The sequence below is a fragment of the Arachis hypogaea genome, chromosome 16 (assembly GCF_003086295.3).
Source record: "Arachis hypogaea cultivar Tifrunner chromosome 16, arahy.Tifrunner.gnm2.J5K5, whole genome shotgun sequence".
Classification (NCBI taxonomy): domain Eukaryota; kingdom Viridiplantae; phylum Streptophyta; class Magnoliopsida; order Fabales; family Fabaceae; genus Arachis; species Arachis hypogaea.
Window position 1 is genome coordinate 76,603,758 of NC_092051.1, and position 8,764 is coordinate 76,612,521.

General features: G+C 37.2%; 1 non-coding gene across 1 annotated transcript; it reads right to left on the reverse strand.

The window, feature by feature from the left end:
* Nucleotides 1–8,406: 8,406 nt before the first annotated feature.
* Nucleotides 8,407–8,514, reverse strand: LOC112761568 (small nucleolar RNA R71). The gene has a single exon (XR_003181957.1). It is a non-coding gene; the product is annotated as a small nucleolar RNA R71 (small nucleolar RNA).
* Between the last annotated feature and the right edge of the window lie 250 nt (nt 8,515–8,764).

Sequence of the window (8,764 nt, forward strand, 5' to 3'; positions counted from 1 at the left end):
ATTCGAAAATGATGAGTATATAAAGGAAAAGATATTTTTTTTGAATTTAATGAGGAAAGAGAAAAACAATAAAATGACACCAAACTTAGAATTTTTAGATCAAAACAAAGAAAATAAACAAGAAAACTTTGAATGTCAAGATGAACACCAAGAACACTTTGAAGATCAAAATTAACACCAAGAACAAATTTTGGAAATCTTTAAGAAAATAAAAACACAAAGGACACCAAACTTAAAAATTTTTATACTTTGGACACTAATAATTCGAAAATCCACAAGAAAAACAAGGAAAGACACAAAACAAGAAAAACTAAAGTTCAAACAAGGAAAATAAACAAGAACATACAATTCGAAAAATAGAAGGAAAATAAAAATATGCAAATGACACCAAAATTAAAACATGAAACTAAACTCAAACAGAAGATTCAATTATTAGTTTATTGGTTTTTATCTATTTATTAAAAATTTTTGAAAAAAAATCTAGAAAAAGAAAACAAGGATTTTAAAATTCTAACAAAAACAATAATAAAAGACTCAAAGGAAAATTAAAGATTAATAAGGAAAAATAAGATTTTTGAAAAATTTTTGAAAAGAAAATAAAAGACTCAAATTTAGTGACTCTAAACCAAAAAGATAAATTTTTCCTAATCTAAGTAACAAGATGAATCGTCAGTTGTCCAAACTCGAACAATCCCCGGCAACGGCACCAACAACTTGGTGCACGGGATTGCAATCACACCTTTGCAACTCCTCACAACTAACCAGCAAGTGCACTGGATCGTCCAAGTAAGACCTTACGTGAGTAAGGGTCGATCCCACGGAGATTGTCGGCTTGAAGCAAGCTATGCTTATCTTGTAAATCTTAGTCAGGAGATTAATGATAAAAATGATTTTGTTTATGAAAAGTAAATAACATGAAACGAATGATACTTGTGATTCAGTAATGAGGAACAGGTTGAGGTTCCGGAGATGCTCTGTCGTCTAATTCTCTGCTTTCCAACTGTCTTCTTCTCTAAACACGCCTGGCTTCCTTCCATGGCAAGCTGTATGTTGGTGAAAATGGTCCAGGTACGGTTTCTATACGGCTAATCAACTGTCAGATCTCTCGTCTCGGATGAAAAATACCAGGCACAGCTACCGCACGGCTAATCATCTGTCGGTTCTCACTTGTGTCGGAATAGGATCTCTCTATCCTTTTGCACACTGTCACTGCGCCCAACATTCATGAGTTTGAAGCTCGTCACAGTCATCCCATCCCAGATCCTACTCGGAATACCACAAACAAGGTTTAGACTTTTCGGATCTCAGGAATGCTGCCAATTGGTTCTAGCCTCTACCACGAAGGTTCTAATCTCACGGATTCAAATGCTCTGTTGTTAGAAGAGGTAAGTCAAATCTGTGGATCAGAGACCCAAGAGATACGCACTCAAGCTGTCGCCCAATGACTACGTGATAGAACGGGAGTGTTTGTCAAGCACGCGTTCATAAAGTTGAGAATGATGATGAGTGTCAAGCACGCGTTCATAAAGTACGAGTGAGTATCTTAGAACAGAATCAAACGTGATCGAAAAGAAAACAATAGTAATTGCATTAATCCATTGAGACACAGTAGAGCTCCTCACCCCCATGCTGTAGAAGATACAATATGAGATGTAAAATGTCATAAGTTGCACAATGAATCTCTAAAAGTAGTTTTTATACTAAACTAGTAACTTAGGTTTACAAAAAATGAGTAACTAAGTGCAGATATTGCAGAAATCCTCTTTCAGGGCCCACTTGGTGAGTGTTTGGGTTGAGCTTTGAAGCTTTCACATGCATAGGCCATTCTTGGAGTTAAATGCCAGCTGGGTGCCAGTTTATGCGTTTAACTCCAATTTTGTTGCCAATTCCGGCGTTTTACGCCAGAAAAGGGTCTCTGGCTGGAGTTTAACGCCAGTTTGGGCCATTAAATCTCGGGCAAAGTATGGACTATTATTGCTGGAAAGCCCAAGATGTATACTTTCCATAAAATTGGGCTTCTGTAGCTCCATAAAATCCACTTCGAGTGCAAGAGGGTCAGAATCCAACAGCATCTGCAGTCCTTTCTCAGCTTCTGAATCAGATTTTTGCTCAGGTCCTTCAATTTCAGGGAGAAAATATCTAAAATTACAGTAAAACACACAAACTTATAGTAAAGTCCATAAATGTGATTTTTGCATAAAACTAATAAAAATATAATAAAAAGTAACCAAAACATATTAAAAACTATGTAAAAATAATACCAAAAAGCGTATAAATTATCCGCTCATCATTGATCAAGCCATTTGTAATACTTCAAGCATAGAAATACACTTAATGAGCTTGGTTCCTCATAATTGTCAGTATATGGTTTGTTGACAAGGATGGTGATCTCAATTTCCCATGTCTTAGCCAAGAAATCTTTTCCCTTATTTTATTTGTTCTTGTTCATTTACCTTACTTGCCATTTATTTTCTTGCCAAAAATATAAAATCAAACCCCCTTGCATCTTCATAGCCAATAACTGAGCACTTCATTGCAATTCCTTGTGAGATGACCCGAGGTTTAAATACTTTGGGGGTTAATTCTTATTGGGGTTTGTACTTGTGACAACCAAAATTTTTTATGTGAGAATTGTTTGTTGGTTTGGAGCTATGCTTACAACGAAGTTCTTATTTCTATAAGAGAAATTCTAGACCGACACGACAAATTCTCTTCATCACTCTTCCCTAGTGTCTTCTTCCTTATCAGAGGATGAGTATTCATCAGAACTTATGCATTATTGGAGTGCATGCAAAGGAACCTCTATGGTCTCTATATGAGCCTTGGCCTCCTTTAGTTCGTCGATAGGGATTTCTTGAGTGGGTATTGAGAACTCAGAGGGTGTGCCTTTATTGCCGTTCAACGCCAGCTCTGATTGCCATCTGGGCGTTGAATGCCCGTGATGTATACCCTTACTGGCGTTAAACGCCAGTTTCCTTACCATTTTGGGTGTTGAACGCCCAGCAGGGATGTCCTGGCTGGCGTTCAACGCCAGTTTCCATGTCTATTTGGGAGTTGAATGCCCAGTGAGAGCTTCCTCACTGGCGTTCAGCGCTAGGCTCTTATCCAGTTTGGGCGTTGAACGCCCAGTGAGGGCTTCCTCACTAGCATTCAACGCCAGGCTCTTTGCCATTTTGGGCATTGAACGCCCAGTGAGGTCTTCCTCATTGGCATTCAATGCCTTCCCAGTCTCTCCAGTTTCGGCCTCAACCTCAGTGATGATGGCCTTGCACTCTTCTCTTGGGTTCACTTCAGTGTTAATTGGAAGAGTGTCAAGAGCGGTCTCAGGGATTCTCTTACTCAATTGACCAACTTTTATCTCCAAATTTCTGATGGAGGATCTTGTTTCAGTTATGAAACTATGAGTGGTCTTAGAGAGGCTGGAAACTAGAATGGCTAAGTTAGAAAAGCTCTGCTTCAGAGTCTCCATATTCTCTTGAGAAGATGGGAATGGTGGCCTGTTGTTGAACCTATTATGGTTCCTTCCACCTTGATTATTATTGAAGCCTTGCTGAGGCTTCTATTGATCCTTCCATGAAAGGTTAGGATGATTCCTCCATGAAGGGTTGTAGGTATTTCCATAGGGTTCTCCCACGTAATTCACTTCCTCCATTGTGGGTTGAAATGGATCATAAGCTTCTACTTCAGAAGAAGCTTCCTAAGTGCTGTCAGCTGTAACTTGTATTCCAATCAAATGATGACAGATCATATTGACCTGCTGGGTCAAGATCTTGTTCTGAGCCAATATGGCATTCATAGTGTTAACTTTAAAAACTCATTTCTTCTGACGGATTCCATTGTTCACAGGATTTCTCTCAGAGGTGTACATGAATTGGTTATTTGCAACCATCTCAATGAGTTCTCTTGCTTATGCAGGCGTTTTCTTTAAGTAGAGTGATCCACCTGCAGAACTGTTCAATGATATTTTGGACATCTCAGATAGACCATTATAGAAAATTCCTATGATAGACCATTCTGAGGGCATGTCAGAAGGACACCTCCTGATCAGTTGCTTGTATCTTTCCCAAGCTTCATAGAGGGATTCACGTTCTTTTTGTCTGAAGGTTTGAACTTCCACTATGATTTTCTCATCTTTTGAGGAGGAAAGAATTTCGCCAGGAAAGCATTGACCAGCTTTTCTCAAGAGTCTAGGCTCCCTTTTGGTTGAGAATCCAACCATATCTTAGCTCTGTCTTTTACGGCAAAGGGAAAGAGCATAAGTTTGTAGACCTTAGAATTCACTACATTGGTCTTAACAATATCATGGATTTGCAAGAATTCCTATAGGAATAGGTATGGATCTTCTAGTGGAAGTCCATGGAACTTGCAATTCTATTGCAGAAGAGAGACTAACTGAGGCATAAGCTCAAAGTTGTTAGCTCCAATGGCAGGTACAGAGATGCTTGATGAGCGGATAATATATACGCTTTTTGCATTGTTTTTAGTATTATTTTAGTATATTTTAGTTAGTTTTTATTATGTTTTTATTATTTTTTAAACAAAAATCACATTTCTGGAGTTTACTATGAGTTTGTGTGTTTTTCTGTGATTTCTGGTATTTTCTGGCTGAAATTGAGGGACCTGAGCAAAAATCTGATTCAGAGGCTGAAAAAGGACTGCAGATGTTGTTGGATTCTGAGCTCCCTGCACTCGAAGTGGATTTTCTGGAGCTACAGAAGCCCAATTGGCATGCTCTCAATTGCATTGGAAATAGACATCATGGGCTTTCCAGCAATATATAATAGTCCATACTTTGCTCAAGATTTGATGGCCCAAACCGGCATTCCAAGTCAGAATAAAAATTCTGGCGTCAAAACGCCAGAACTGGCATAAAAGCTGGAGTTAAACGCCCAAACTGGCACCAAAGCTGGCGTTTAACTCCAAAAAAAGTCTCTATACGTGAAAGCTTCAATGCTCAGCCCAAGCACACACGAAGTGGGCCCGGAAGTGGATTCTGCATCATTTACTCATTTCTGTAAACCCTAGGTTACTAGTTTTCTAACAAATAGGACCTTTTGCTATTGTATTTTACACACTGGATCATACTTTTCATCTTGGAACTTGTATGTTCACGCTTTGGGAAGCTGGCCATTCGGCCATGCCTAGATCTTTTGTTCTTATGTATTTTCAACGGTAGAGTTTCTACACACCATAGATTAACGTGTGTAGCTCTGCTGTTCCTCATGAATTAATGCAAAGTACTATTGTTTTTCTATTCAACTCAAGCCTATTTCTTTTCTAAGATATACATTCGTTCTTCAACCTTAAGAATGTGATGATCTGTGACACTCATCATCATTCTTACCTATGAACGCGTGCCTGACAACCACTTCCGTTCTACATGCAATCAAGCTTGAATGTGTATCTCTTGGGTTTCTAATCTAAGATTAGAACCTTCGTGGTATAGGCTAGAATCATTGGCGGCCATTCCTGAGATCCGGAAAGTCTAAACCTTGTCTGTGGTATTCCGAGTAGGATCTGGGAAGGGATGACTGTGACGAGCTTCAAACTCGCGAGTGTTGGGCGTAGTGACAGACGCAAAATGATCAATGGATCCTATTCCGACATGATCGAGAACCAACAGCTGATTAGCCGTGCGGTGACAGTGCATTTGGAACATTTTCACTGAGAGGACGGGAGGTAGCCATTGACAACAGTGAAACCCAACATACAGCTTGCCATGGAAAGGAGTATGAATGATTGGATGAAGGCAATAGGAAAGTATAGGTTCAGAAGGAGCAAAGCATCTCCATACCCTTATCTGAAATTCCTACCAATGAATTACATAAGTATCTCTATCTTATTTTTTGTTTTATTCATATTTTAATTATCAATTCTCCATAACCATTTGAATTCGCCGGACTGAGATTTACAAGGTGACCATAGCTTGCTTCAAGCCGACAATCTCCGTGGAATTGACCCTTACTCACGTAAGGTTTATTACTTGGATGACCCAGTACACTTGCTGGTTAGTTGTGTGGAGTTGTGATAAAGAGTTGAGATTGCAATTGTGCGTACCAAGTTGTTGGAGCCATTGATGATCACAATTTCGTGCACCAAGTTTTTGGCGCCGTTGCCGGGGATTGTTCGAGTTTGGACAACTGACGGTTCATCTTGTTGCTTAGATTAGGTAATTTTATTTTATGTTTAAGCTTATTACTTTTCAATGTTTGAAAAATTTAAAAAAAAAACTTTTATTTCTATTCTATTCTTCAAAGTTTTTAAGAATAAATTCTAGAGTTTCATGATGATCTGTTGAAGTCTGGCTGGCTGTGAAGCCATGTCTAATCTTTTGGACCGAGGTTTCAACTTATCATCACAAGAGCTTGTTGATTTCTATCAATCTTGCTGTTGAAAGTAATGATTTGCTAAAGCTTGGCTGGCCATGGCCATGTCTAGTGTTTTGGACCAAAGCTTTCACTCATGTCTAATTCCTGGACCGGAGTTTTAGACTAGCATTGCATGATTCCTGGAATTCTCATTAAGAATTTTGAAGTCCTTTTTCTCTTTTTCCATAATATTTTCAAAAAATCACAAAAATAAAAAAAATTTATAAAACCATAAAAACCAAAAAAAATATTTTGTGTTTCTTGTTTGAGTCAAGTGTCAATTTTTAAGTTTGGTATCAATTGCATGTCTTTATTCTTCTTGCATTTTTTCGAATATATGCAATATGTTCTTCATTGATCTTCAAGTTGTTCTTGATGATTTCCTTGCTCTGATCTTTAAATTCTCTTGTTTTGTGTGTTTTGTTATTTTTCATATGTATTCTAAATTTGTTAGTGTCTCTAATATGAAAATTTCTAAGTTTGGTGTCTTGCATGCATTGTTTATTTTAGTTCTTCATGATTTAGTTTCATTTTGTTATTATTCTCTAAAAAATTCAAAAATTTTCAAAACTATGTCTTTTCAAGTCAATAATACAGAGAATTGAAGATTCAGAACATTCAGCAGAGGAATTACAGAGAAAAAGCTAGGCGTTCAAAACGCCCAGTGAAGAAGGAAAACTGGCGTTTAAACGACCCTGGCTGGGTGTTAAATGCCCAAAAAGGTAGCATTTTGGGCGTTAAACGCCAGAATGGATGCCATTCTGGGTGTTTAACGCCAGGAGGACACTAAAGGAAAGATTTTGTTTTTAATTCAAATCTTTTTCATATTTTCATAATTTTTCAAAATCAAATTTTTTTCAAATTATATCTTTTCAATCATATCTTTTCAAAATCAATTTCTTTTCAATTTTTTTATTTATTACTATTTTCGAAAATCCTTGCTACAATTAGTGATTTAATTCAAAATTTTTAAGTTGTTACTTGCCTATTAAGAAAGGATCAAAAGTTTTAATTCTAGAATCATATCTTTTAATTTCTTGTTGGTCAAGTTATCAACTTTAATTTTAAAAACTTTTTTCTTTTAAATATGATTCTCAATCATATCTTTTCAATCATGTCTTTTCAATCACATCATTTTCAAAATTAAGTTTCAATAATATCTTTTTTATTTCTAATTTCAAAATCCTTTTCAAAAATCACTTAATTTCTTTCCTAATCTTAGTTTTCGAAAATCATTTACCAAATTTTCAAAATTTCTCTTAATTATTTCAAAATCTTTTTACTTTATTTTCGAAAATTCTTCCCCTCTTCTCACATCCTTCTATTTATGGACTAACACTCCTCCTCAATGTACAATTCAAACTCTATCCCTCTTGATAAGTTCGAATTCTTTCTTCTCTACCTTCTCCTTCTATTCTTCTTTACCTCTGACACCTCAAGAAATCTCTATACTATGACATAGAGGATTCCATATTTTCTTCTCCTCTCTTTTTATATGAGCAGGAGCAAGGACAAAGGCATTCTTGTTGAAGCTGATCTTGAACCTGAAAGGACCTTGAAGAGAAAGCTAAGAGAAGTTAAAGTACAACTCTCTATAGAGGACCTAACAGAACTTTTCAAACAAGAAGAAGCCATGGCAGCCGAAAACAACAACAATGGCAACAATACAAGGAAGGTGCTTGGTGACTTTATTGCACCTACCCCTGACTTCTATGGGAGAAGCATCTCAATCCCTGCCATTGGAGCAAACAACTTTGAGCTTAAGCCTCAATTAGTTTCTCTAATGCAACAGAATTGCAAGTTTCATGGACTTCCATTGGAAGATCCTCATCAGTTCTTAGCTGAATTCTTACAAATCTGTGACACTGTCAAGACCAATGGGGTTGATCCCGAGGTCTACAAGCTTATGCTTTTTCCCTTTGCTGTAAGAGACAGAGCTAGAACATGGTTGGATTCACAACCTAAAGAAAGCCTAAACTCTTGGAAAAAGCTAGTCAATGCCTTCTTGGCAAAATTCTTTCCACCTCAAAAATTCAGCAAGCTTAGAGTGGAAGTCCAAACCTTCAGACAAAAGGAAGGTGAATCCCTCTATGAAGCCTGGGAAAGATACAAGAAATTGATCAGAAGGTGTCCTTCTGACATGCTTTCAGAATGGAGCATCATAGGTATTTTCTATGATGGTCTATCTGAACTGTCCAAGATGTCATTGGACAGCTCTGCTGGAGGATCTCTTCATCTGAAGAAGATGCCTGCAGAAGCTCAGGAACTCATTGAAATGGTTGTAAATAACCTATTCATGTATACTTCTGAAAGGAATCTTGTGAATAATGGGACAAATCAGAAGAAAGGAGTTCTTAAGATTGATACTCTGAATGCCATATTAGCTCAGAACAAAA